Source organism: Heloderma suspectum, chromosome 3, assembly GCF_057233095.1.
Source record: "Heloderma suspectum isolate Gila_16-S chromosome 3, 16-S_ref, whole genome shotgun sequence".
Taxonomy (NCBI): Eukaryota; Metazoa; Chordata; class Lepidosauria; order Squamata; family Helodermatidae; genus Heloderma; species Heloderma suspectum.
This window is the reverse complement of record NC_139460.1, coordinates 84,645,397-84,657,497: the sequence shown is the minus strand read 5'-3', so window position 1 is coordinate 84,657,497 and position 12,101 is coordinate 84,645,397. Positions and strand designations below refer to the sequence as shown.

Below are 12,101 nucleotides of genomic sequence, written 5' to 3'. Positions count from 1 at the left end.
GCCTAGCTGAGCTTCCTGAAGATCACCTTTCATTGCTTTAAACAAGCAAGCAAGCAAGAACAAAACATAAGTTGCATATATGCTCCAAAGCTTTGGGTTGAGATAGGGGGAGAGCAAGCACAACCAAGAGTTAAGAACAAGGTGTGGGGAGGAGGAAAATAAAAGGAGAAAGGAAAGGAAAGGTTCCTCCTGTGCAAGCACCGGATCATTACTGACCCGTAGAGGGACACCGCTTATGCTGGCGTTTTCATGGCAGACTACAGCAGGGTGGTTTGCCATTGCCTTCCCCAGTCCTATCTACCTTTCCCCCAGCAAGCTGGGTACTCATTTTACCGACGTCGGAAGGATAGAAGGCTGAGTTGACCTGAGCCGGCTACCTGGGATCCGGCTTCCTCTGGGATCGAAACAGCTTACCAAATGCAGGGTAATTGCTGCTGTTTGCCAGCTTAAAAATACAGAAAAAATTAGATGGGTAAGTGGGTGCTCATGCTGGAGTAGTACAGCTGGGAGCTCTTTGCCTAAGAAGGGTAAAATTAAAAAAAGCAAATGTTTTAAAAGTGTAAAAAAAAGTCATTTATAATGGTGTATGCAGTGGGGAGGGAGTGTTTTGCAGATCACAAGTGATATTGCACGTACCTAGCCAATATTACTAATTACATTAACATCCATAGTGCAAGCAGTGCTTTCAGTCCTAGGCTTGTTTGCTTGGGTAGTGAAAGAAATATGGTTTTTTTCACTTACAAACTGCAAAAAATGTTTGAGAGTTAGGAAAAAGAGGCATAGAATTTCACTTTCTATTTAAAATGTCCTGGAGATTCTGAAGAACTGAGTCACCCCTGTGGCTTCCTAGCGAGGGGGAGAGGCCTCCTGTGGTTAACCCCTCACTTGATATTAACAAAGGCATCTTGTTGGGAGGAAAGTTCGAAAGACCTCTGTTGTGATATAAACTGGTGCCGCTGGAGAGGAACCTGGGTGTGCCAGCTTCTGAGTGGGATCCTCTCCTAGAGGGTGGGGGTGGAGGGGAATCATAGCATAGCACCTGAGCAAAGTTGCCCTCCAGCTAAATTGAATTGTCAATTGTCATATGAAAAGACTCCCTCCTAGGAACTCAGCAGTTCGTTTTAACTGGAATGTTGCTCCAGTGGGCCCATGCTACCCCTCTTGGGAAAGGTTTTTCCTTACCTACCATTTGTGGTGGAAGAGCAGAACCAGTTATTTTGAGCTGTATTTCCTACTAGGAACCTTTTATAGTCCAGGTCTGCCTTTGACGCTGGCATTTCTTAGAGAGCCCCTGCCTTTATTAGCTGAGGTGAAGCGACACAACCCAGCTTGTGAAGCAGAAGCTTTGCTGCTGGCAAAGGCACATTGTTCACAGAAGTTTTAGCTCTGAGCTTGTGCTCTTTTTCAGGCCCGTTTAATTGACTGCTAGGAACTAATCGCAGCATAGTAACGGCTCTCTCAAGGGGCCTGCTCTGAGGGTCAGACATCAACGTTTCCGAATGGGGAGACATATTTTATTTATTTATGTAGGAAAATGTATATCTCGCTCTTGCACTGTATGCACAGCACTCAGAGGGGCTTGTGACAATATAAAACCAGAATCCAACAAAAATTAGCATACAACAGCAACAACATAGTAAAAACAGAGATGGGAGCAGGAAGTGAAACAATATTTAAAACAAAGGGTTCAGACTGCTTCCTGAGTTTTTCTTCCTTTGAAATAATCTCTTTATGATTTGAAGCATTAAAATCACAAAGCCTTAAACCTGCACTGCCAGGTGGTTGTGTTAGTGGCTTTAGGGAAAATGATCAAGCATGCGCAGAAGGGGAATAATGTATATACTACAAAATGTTGTAAATTAAGGCTGTGGTCTTATGCATCCTTACAAGAGAGTAAGTACCAATTGAATTCAGTAGGACTTCTGAGTCAACGTGTTTAGGATTGTGCTGTAAGAACTCTCATTTTGTTTGCTAACCATTGGCTTGGTTCAGATATAACACTGAAGCATGGATTAGCATTATGTGAATGAGCCTTGGGCTCAGGCACTCGCTTCTCTCTCTCCATCTTTTCCTCACACGCTAAGATGCCTTTCCCAATTTGTGGCAAATCATATTTGCCATTTTACACCTGACCCTTTGAATGATGGATGTGCTTGCCCTGCAAATCCGGCTCGTAAACCAGAATTGGATTTGGGAGGAAGGGAGTCTTGGTACATAAGTGGAGGATGGAAAACATGCACCCGAGGCTCTTTTATCTGGTGCCAAACCATCCGTTGGGGATTTGTCTGAACCAAGCCATTGCCCTCAAAGTGTTTGTTGTGGCAACATTATAATCCTTGGGAAGTGGTTACCCCTACTCTAAAATCTTTTTCTCTCTCTTCAAAGTAGCATTTACAAGGCAATGGTTTTATTTTCTTTTTTCCCCAAGTACATTTTTAAATAAAGACTGAATACAAGATGCAGGTGGAAGAAAACTTGCCTGTAGGACCTTGCTTGCTATCATGAATCCAGCCTTGAAAATTGTTGACAGCTGGCATGATAATGAGTCTATTTCAATATAAATGAGTTTCGTGTTATTAATTTCTGCCAGCTTCTGGGCAACTCATGAACTCCTTTTCAGAGCTCAACTGCAGCTTAAAGATGGGGGCGGCGGCAGGAGGGGGGCAGAAAGAAGTAAACTTGGATTAAATAAAAAGTTGCTAACCCTTTCCTTAGTTCATGACCCCAGCAGACATGAAATGCAAGCCCTTTCTGAATCTGTATTATTTTTCTCTGGCAGAGCACCTCTCACGAAGGTAGTGTTCCCCAACCTGGTTCTGCTCCAGAAATGTTGGGCTACAACTCTTATCATCCCCAGCCCACAAATATTTCTGTCATGTTTACTGTCAGAGAAGTGTTATTACTCTAGGAGTGGTTGTTTCCCCAAACACCAGTGACATTTTAGTCTTCATTGGTGTGAGGGATAAATCACATCCTTCTCCTTGTTTTGTATAATGCCCCTAAGAGCATAACACTAACTGATAACATTTAAAAAACCAACCTTATTTGTTGTCTTGAATGTGAAAGTGTAGAAAACCAGGCCATAGATGTGTCTCATTCTGTTAGCAAACAAACATATTTTGTCTCGGCCTATACTGTTGACTATGTAATTGCGCAGTTTCTTTTAATAGAAGCAAGTTAAACCAGTTCCTTCAATTGCTGCCCTTTAAATTTTTTTGTATTCTGTACTTTTGTCAATGCAAAGACATTTCAATAGAGTTCTTTCATACCTCTTGGCGTATTGAGGTTTGTTCATAGATAGCCTTTTTGTATAGGAATTTGTGAAGATGGCATAGACATACTTCCTAATTAGAACACTCTTGCTTGTCTGCTTCCATATCTCTCTGTATTACTTCCCTTCTGCTTTGCCTCTATTTAAGCAAAAGATGCAAATTTAGTTTTCTATTTGAGTTAGCAAGAACTTGTTTCTTGCCTGTGATACAATCATGCCCGTATGTTCTATCTCACCTTGCAGAACTAACTCTGTTCTAAGATCTTTAACCTCTCTCCCCCCTTCCACACACACATTTTAATACTTTTATAATACTATAGAAAGGTAATTATTATGCAGTTAAGTGTTTATGTAGTCATGTCTGTGCAGTAAGTCATGAAAATGGAACTTTATATCCATTTTGGCTAATCCTTTTGTTTTGCTTCTCTCTCTCTCTCCCCCACCCCTCTTTTCTTCCCCAACAGGTTTATGACATATATTCACAGGCTCCAACAAGACAATAATGGAGTCTTTGAGTGGCAGGTGGTGAGAGATTTTGTAGTTCCAGTAACTGTTCATTTTGATAGCATTTCCCATTCTATACATCTAAATTCCACTCACCTCTAGGAGAAAATCGTGCTGAATACCAGTGCTGCCTTGCAAGGTATGTATGTATGTATGTTGTATGCATTTTGTATGGGAGTTTGCTGCCTGATGTGCAACTTCTGGGAGGAGAATGTGGTTTATCATTATCCCCATTGAGTAATACAGAAGAACTAGAATTTCCATCTAGTGGCTATTGATGATATCCTTTCTTCCCTCCTTTTATTTGCTTCCTGCTTTGAATTGCCAGCAGGACATTTTCAGAATACAGTTTATATTTCAATGTGTTTAAAGTGGATTACAAAATGAAATATCTGGTCATTGACTTTTAACTTTAAAACTGTGTGAAATATTTTGCTATAGTGACATGCTGAAGAATGTTTTTTTTTAATTTGAAACTTTAATATCTTTTAATTAAACAATAACATGAAGTGAGTGCAACCTTGTAGTTACTTTCATAGGTCTTCATTTTATCTGATTGATGAGAAAAGGGCAACTAAAATGATCAAGGGGCTGGAGCAACACCCCTTTGAGGAAAGTTACAACATCTGGGACTATTTAGCTCAGAAAAGAGACAAATAAGGGGAGACATGATAGAGGATTACAAAATTATGCATGGTGTGGAGAATGTGGATAGGGAGACATTTTTCCCTCTTTCATAATACTAGAAACTGGGGTCATGCCATGAAGCTGATTGGTGGGAGATTCAGGACAGATACAAGGAAGGACTTCTTCACACAGCACATAGTTAAACTGTGGAATTCACCTCCACAAGATGTGGTGACAGCCACCAGTTAGGATGGCTTTAAAAGGGGATTGGATGAATTAATGGAGGACAAGGCTTTTAATGGTTACTAGCCCTGATGGCTATATGCTATCTCCAGTATCGGAGGCAGTAGGCCTATGTACACCAGTTCATGGGGAACACGATGGGGGAGGGTGGTATTGCACTCACGTCCTGCTTGTGGGTTTCCCACAGGCAGCTGGTTGGCCACTGTGTGAACAGAATGCTGGACTAGATGGACCCTAATCCAGCAAACCTCTTCTTACGTTCTTATGAGGCACAAACAACATGTGATGGTAGCAGTCCCATTTCTTTAAACCCAGGTCTGTTGAAATCTCATAACAAGGTGAGAAAGGGTGGAGGGTTATCTATCTATCTATCTATCTATCTATCTATCTATCTATTTGCGCAAACAAGGCCTCCCCAACTTGTTGCCCTCCAGATATTTTGGATTACATTTGTTGCCATTCTAGACCATTGGCCATGCTGGCTGGGGCTGATCAGAGTTGAAGTCCAAAATATATGGATGGCACCAGGTTGGGGAAGGCTGTCTAAACTTTTCCCGTACCTCTGGCACATATTCCTGCAGCCTACCTTCTGATGCCATTTTTCTCCCTCCTGGGAGAAAAACACCTGGTGGGAAAGAGGTTATGGGGTGGGGGCGGGGGCGGGGAGTGCTCTGTGCTAGGGAAGATTCAGTTCTTCCTACCTACATGTCCCCTTTCCCCTAACAATCAGAACCCAAGTCCTATAAGTGGTTGAGGCAGACCTGGGTTTAAAGGAATTAGCCTGCTGCTGTCACATGTAGCTTGAACCTGAGGTAAAATTTATTTCAGTGGATGGCTGTTTTGTTTTTGGAAGCAAAGGGCATGCTGTTGGTTGGATCTTTCCTCCCATTCTCACAGTCATAAAGGCTTAGCTTCCAGCAGAATGTACGGATCCGATGATAACAGCCTCCCACCAGAATCTAATTTTAAATTTGCAATCTGTTGTCTTGCAAGGTACTTCATATATAACGATGAATTTATAAAGTTCATAAAGTCTAAAACTTTGGCGATTTAAATTAGCTTCATTGTTTATATGTCTTGAAATTCAGCTGGAATTAATAGGGAAAGAAAAAAGCATTCCAAACAAAACAAAAGAAATTCTTAGTTGATGAGAATCTCTATCTGGAGGGAAGGGTTGAGAGAATCAGTATTTACTATCTGTAGGAATCTTTTATTTGTAGCTAATTTATTGCAAGATTGATAATCTAAATATCTGATTTGATGCAGTACTTAAATTGTGAGTAGTAATCTAGGAAGTCCAGTTTCATTCTCCAGCCATTGGCCAACATGACTAAAGTATGCTTAAGCATATTTGACATCAGTGGGATTAAGCATGTATTAGATTGTGTCCCATTATGGAAATTTTTCAGTGATTTTGTGAGAACAATAAACAAGATAACCTTTCTCTTCAAACAAATCTCCTTGTTGTGTTTAATCATCCAGTCACCCTTTTTCCAGGGTCTGAATTTTTTTTAAAGTAGGAAAGCACCAACAGTCCTTGGGAGGAGACTTTTGTTTTTGTGAACATACCATACAGTGGGAGTTTACAAAAAAAATTCACTTTTAATTTACTCTAGCATTTATATAGTGAAGCATTCAAAGCCCTTCATATATATTATAACCTTTAGAACTTTAGAACTTTAGTGGGCAACTTGTGATCCTCCAGATGTTTTGGCCTACAACTCCCAACACCCCTAGCCAGCACAGCCAGTGGTGAGGGATCATGGGAGTTGTAGGCCAAAACATTTGGAGGGCTGCAGGTTGCCTACTCTTGCTTTAGAACAACCAAGTAAGATAGGCCAGTAGTATTACCCCTTATTACAGAAGGAAGGCAGAGGCTGAGACAGAGGGGCTTGCGTAGGTCTCCTTGTAAATTCACGCTGAAGGTGACATTTGAACCAAGAACTGCCCGTCATTCCTTTTTAGATAGGAAGTAAATATATTTAATATTTACCTGCCTTTTCAACTGAAAAACTTGAGACAAGTAACAAAAATAAATATAAAATACTAAATGGTCTAAACAGGCCAAAGAAGGGGGACTCTCCCCTTCTGTTCAGAGTCATTGGCTGCTGCTGGGGGCCAAAAAGGTAGGGGCCAGGTGGCAGTTGGGCCAGGGAAGGCATATGAAAACGAAGGGCCTTCATCCCTTTTATACTGCTAAACTGCAGAATGGCTGACCCTTAACAGAGCCCAAGGAGGAGGGGAATGAGATAGCATTTGGATCAGGCAGGCTGATGGAAAGGGCTATTATTATAATAGTATTTTAAGCCATAATGCTAGATTAGTTGTTTTATGATTGCCACATTGTAGTTTATTGTAGCCCAGTCAGTGTTTGATTCCTTCATATGCTCCTATAATGTTCTTTTGAAAATGTATTTAGTGGGATTAATATTTTTTTGTCCACTTGGGTGGTGAGTAAAGCCTTTCAATATTTGAACAGTGCCCATGGCAAATTTGTTTAAAAAGCCAAATTTGCATCAGCTCCAGCATCTTAAGGATGACCTGCTTACATCAGGGCACTACCCAACAAATGCCTTTCATCATGTGATACTGCTTGGTAAAACTTTCTCCTTAAATGTCTGTATTTGTATTCCCAAAGATGGTGGTATTAAGAGAACCATTATCACAACTCCTGAATGTTGTGGTTGCAAATGCATTACTCCTTGCCAGAAAGCATTTTTCTCCTAGCAGCTTTTATTTTTTGCTAAATATAGATAAGTGTTAGGTTATGTTTTGGGGGAAGCTTTTTAAATTTTGTATGATTGTGTCCATTATTTATGTTTTCTGTAGGGTTCATTGCGTGTGCTGAACTGGCAGATTGCATCCAGTTGCTGTATTCATCCAGCAAGTTGCTGCATGTCTAGGGACTCGGTATATAGCAACTAAGTCGGTCTAAATTTAGCAGCTTTTCAGAAGTTATGAGTCCTGTGCTCATTCTTCTCCAAATGATACAACATAGTGATCTCATATGCTGAGGATGATCCTTCGGAGCATAGATCTCCCCAGCTTTAAAACTGCAGGTGAATTTGGCTGCTTTGATTGAAAATCTTTTAGTCAGCAGTTCCCAGACTTTATCACTGTAAAACCACTCTGTATCCTCCCTAATGCAAGGCAGAACATGAGTCAAGGCTATAATCTTAAGCATGCTTCCCTTAGAGTAAAGCAAATTGAACATGATTTACTTCTGAGTAAACATGCATGGCATTGTGCTGCAAGTCTGCAAATTGCATCTAAGTGTGCACTTAAGGCTCCTTGACATAGGTTAGTTACCCCTGGGGGGAAAATAACTAACCTATTGTGCTTGCCCTTAAGATAATTGGAGAGTGATAAATGGATGGGTTATATCTGACTTTTCATCTTTTAGGGGGTTTAATTTTAAAGAAACATGTAAAAGGGGGCTAGAGTGTGTGGGAGCTGCTCTGTAGCCAAATTCATAAGCCCTTGTCTTCAAGAATCGTGCCTGGTCCAGGTTTTTGAGAGCCCTTGGGCAAGAACTCCTCAGTGGACCCCCTCCCTCAGTGAGTCTACTGACTCATCACCATTGTTATCAGCTGCTGTAACTCCTCTTTCTCATTATTGCTAGCACTTGCTTGCTTGACAGGCAGAGAGCCAGTGAGTGAGTCGACAGTGGCATCTATTGCTCCTCCTGCTCATCACCACAGTTGTCTGGGCTAGAGCAAGAGGTGGAGATGAGGAGCAACCCTTGGTGGCCCCTGCAGGATGTGGGCCTGTGGCAGGTGCTCAGCCATGGCTATCATTGATGCTGGCCCTGCATAGGGCCTCGCTAGCACCAATTCAAGGCATTTTGCTGCCTGAGGTGAAGGACAACATGGCGCCCCCACAAACATGGTCAACAATTAGATTTCAAGCTAGAGCTCATGCGGAAAAGAAAAACATACCAATTAGAAGGCATCCTCTCACTCTGTCTCCTCAAGTTGAATTCAAGCCAGACAGCAGAATGGCATATATGGGATTGTGCCACTTTACACTGAGGTTTAGGTTAGGTCAAGCAATAATGACTTGTCAGGCAGGAGAGGGGAAAAACCTTTGACTCAGACAGATATTGCTCAGTACCTTCAGTTCATATTAATAACAGAAATACTTCTCTGAGATCAAACAGGGTTTCCCCTAGTTTTAAAGAAATAGCTGATAATAAAACTGGCATGGAGTGATTTTGGATTTCATCTACTGCATGAGAACCTTCTGCTGGTCAGACAGTGCTACCAGGTACGGCTTGAGGAGAGATGGGCACACCCTAACCTCTGCTGCCTGAGGCAGCCACCTCACTTTGGCTCTTTATTTGGTTGGCCTATACTTTGCAGGTAGGGTAGGTAGAACTATTAATACTTGAAAGTTATTAAAGGTCTACAAAATTATGCATGGTGTGGAGAATGTAGGATAGGGAGAAATATTTCTTCCTCTCTTAAAATCCTAGAACCTGGGGTCATCCCATGAAGCTGATTGGTGGAGGATTCAGGACAGATAAAAGGAAGTACTTCTTCACACAGCACATAGTTAAAATATGGAATTCGCTACCACAGGATGTAGTGATGGCCACCAATTTGGATGGCTTTAAAAGGGGGTAGACAAATTCCTGGAGGAAAAGGCTATCAATGGCTTCTAGTCCTGATAGCTATGTGCTTCCTCCAGTTCCAGAGGCAATGAGCCTATGTACACCAGTTGCTGGGGATCATGGGTGAGAGGGTGCTGTTGCGCTCATGCCCTGCTTGTGGGTTCCTGGTCGACAGCTGGTTGGCCATTGTGTGAACAGAATGCTGGACTAGATGGACCCTTGGTCTGATCCAGCATGGCTCTTCTTATATTCTTATGTTCTTAAAGGTTCTCTTGACAGTTGTAAATGACTTTTGAGTGCCTTCAGATAAAAACTTTTAAACTGACTTTCCCCAGGGCTGTGTGCATACCACACTTAAAAAAAAAACCCTGCGCTGAAGTACCCCATATTCTGTGACAAAGCCAAATTCTGCAGCTTGTACAAATAATTCAAACTGAACTAATTTTGCATGACTTCTCATATTTTACTGAGGCTGTTCTACTTGTTCGGCTATTTTGCATAATTTAGGCTGAAGACAGAGGAAATATAGAAAGGAGTCTTGCAGAGCTGTTGAATGTGTTGTTGGCTCTTTTTTTATATCAGCATTTGTCTCTATAATACCAGCAAAGTCAACACTGATATGTTGTTATTCTTCCTCGTCTCTACTCACCTGTATGGTTGCTGCTGCTGTTGCTGCCTCCTCCTCTTCCAGCTGGTAAACAAAACTGCCTTGCAGCCAGATAGATGAAAACTGCGCAATCCCATCCCATCTCTGGTACCCAACAGGACCCTTTCTTTCCCAGCTTGAGGAAGATGCAGTGGTACCAACAACTAGAGGGAAGAATGACACATCAGCACTTGATTTACTGGTGTGTGAGAGATGGATTTCAGTATAAAAAGCAAGCCAACTACAGTCCTGTGAGCTTCCTTTCTAGATTTCATCTGTTAGGGAACGTAATCTGCTTCTGCTTGTGCTAGTCAGTGGGAGCTATGCAAAATCCTGCTTTCAAACCACTGCAAATTTTTATTTAGCAAATCCTCTGGCTCGTGAGATTTCACCAACAATTGCCCTCACATGTTCAAGCATATCTTTTTTAAAACATGAAAGGGTTTTTAGGAATCTGAATTCTGTGGCCAAGATGACATTCGGTGGCTTTTTAGAATTTCTGCAGAATTGCAGGATGCACATAGCTCTGCCTCTGTTTCTCTTTTTGTGTTTCTTTATTGCATTGTGTTCATATTCTACCTGTACTGACTGTTGCGCTTCACAGTCTGATGACTGTTGTCCCAATCCAGCCTCTCCCCTCTGCCCACCATTAGGCACATGCAGCTATCTGCCCAGGAGAGGTTTAATATTGGGGTGGGGAGGTGACCCACGGGGGATTCTGTCCGCAGGAAGGAGGATGAGGTGGGACCTGGATTGTCTTCTAGGTTTACACATGAAATTACTAGTTGGCAACTGTTCTGTATAAGTATAAGAAGCAAACTTCTTATAGAATTGTTCTTCTGCAAGACTTGGGGAGATCTGCTTCTAAACTCAGCAATCTGTTTCCATGTGTGTGCTTCTTGATTTGCTTATACAGAATGCCACACCATTTAAAATGTAATTTGGTTTATTCCTGACCTCCCTAAGTACTTTGAATTGTGTATACATCTTGTTCTACAGAGGGGGGGAGTTATTTCTAATCTTATCATTCTTGTTACCACTTCCCCAGCAATAATACGCACATGCACGCGCGCGCATACACAGACACTTGCCTATATCAGGTGCTGCTTAAAAAATGGAAGCTTTATTAGTAACCCACTTGAAACTTTGCTGATTGCCTCCAATTTATTTATCTTTAGCAAATGTCAATGCTTTTTATCAGTCAAGAGAATTAGAAAAGAAGGACATCTATAACCACATTTGAGATATAATACTAAACATAATTATATTTATATTATTTTCTTATAAATGTATCTAAAAAGGGATCAGGGCATATTTGTGAAAGATAGTTCTATCATTGGCTGTTAACCATGATTGCTAAATAGATCCTCCATGTGCAGAGACAGGGTACCCCTGAATTCGGGTTTCTGGGTGGCGATCAATAAAAGAGGGCTGTTTGTTTTCATGTCCTGCTTATGAGCATCCCAGGACCATCTGGCTGACCATTGCTGGAAACAGAAGGCTGGACTAGAGGGGCCATTGGTGTGACCTAGAAAGGCTCTTCTTATGTTAGCTATGAAAACCCTGAGGAAGAAAAGTGTATAACCTTTTTTAGAAAGTATACTTGTACAGCAGAAGTTGGCCAAATAAAATATATAAATATACTAATTCTCTGGGACAAAGATGGCAAGGACTATATTCTGCTTGGAAACAGATCACTTGTTAGTCTCTCCCCCCAGCCCTTCTTTCCTTACTGAAAAACAATTACTACCTTTGCCAAAGTGATTTTAATTATTAATCTTCAGGATCTTTAGTTTTGCACATAGCTTAATCTCTTTTTGTGATACCTTGGCAGCTGCTGCTTTTATAGTGATGATGATGATGCTTCTTACTATTTTTAAAAATCTCAAAGCAGTTCACAGCATTGAAACATACATTAAAACCACATCCAGAGACACAAATATAAAAAAGAACAAAACAGGATCCATGGAGTCTCCATGAGGACAGGTTATATAATTCAGAGTCAATACTGAGACTCCTGGGTTTCCCCTATTCCATGATTTACATGGTTATAACTCTTATTGATTTCAGTGGAGTTTGTTCTTGAATGGTGTGTGATAGCACAAAAGAGATACTGCTGTGTGATAGCACTCGGAGACACGTTGTTGTTTAATTCAAACAGTTTCAGTCCTCGGTCAGGTGTTACACATGTCATGGGG

The 12,101-nt window shown here is 41.3% G+C and overlaps 1 protein-coding gene across 1 annotated transcript in view; it reads left to right on the top strand.

Moving 5' to 3' along the window:
- Positions 1 to 12,101, top strand: part of TIAM1 (TIAM Rac1 associated GEF 1) — a 252,285-nt gene that overhangs the window by 124,060 nt on the left and 116,124 nt on the right. The window contains exon 4 of the mRNA XM_084843614.1: positions 3,736 to 3,914. The gene's annotated coding sequence lies outside the window, so the exon portion shown is untranslated. The remainder of the gene's footprint in view (positions 1 to 3,735; positions 3,915 to 12,101) is intronic.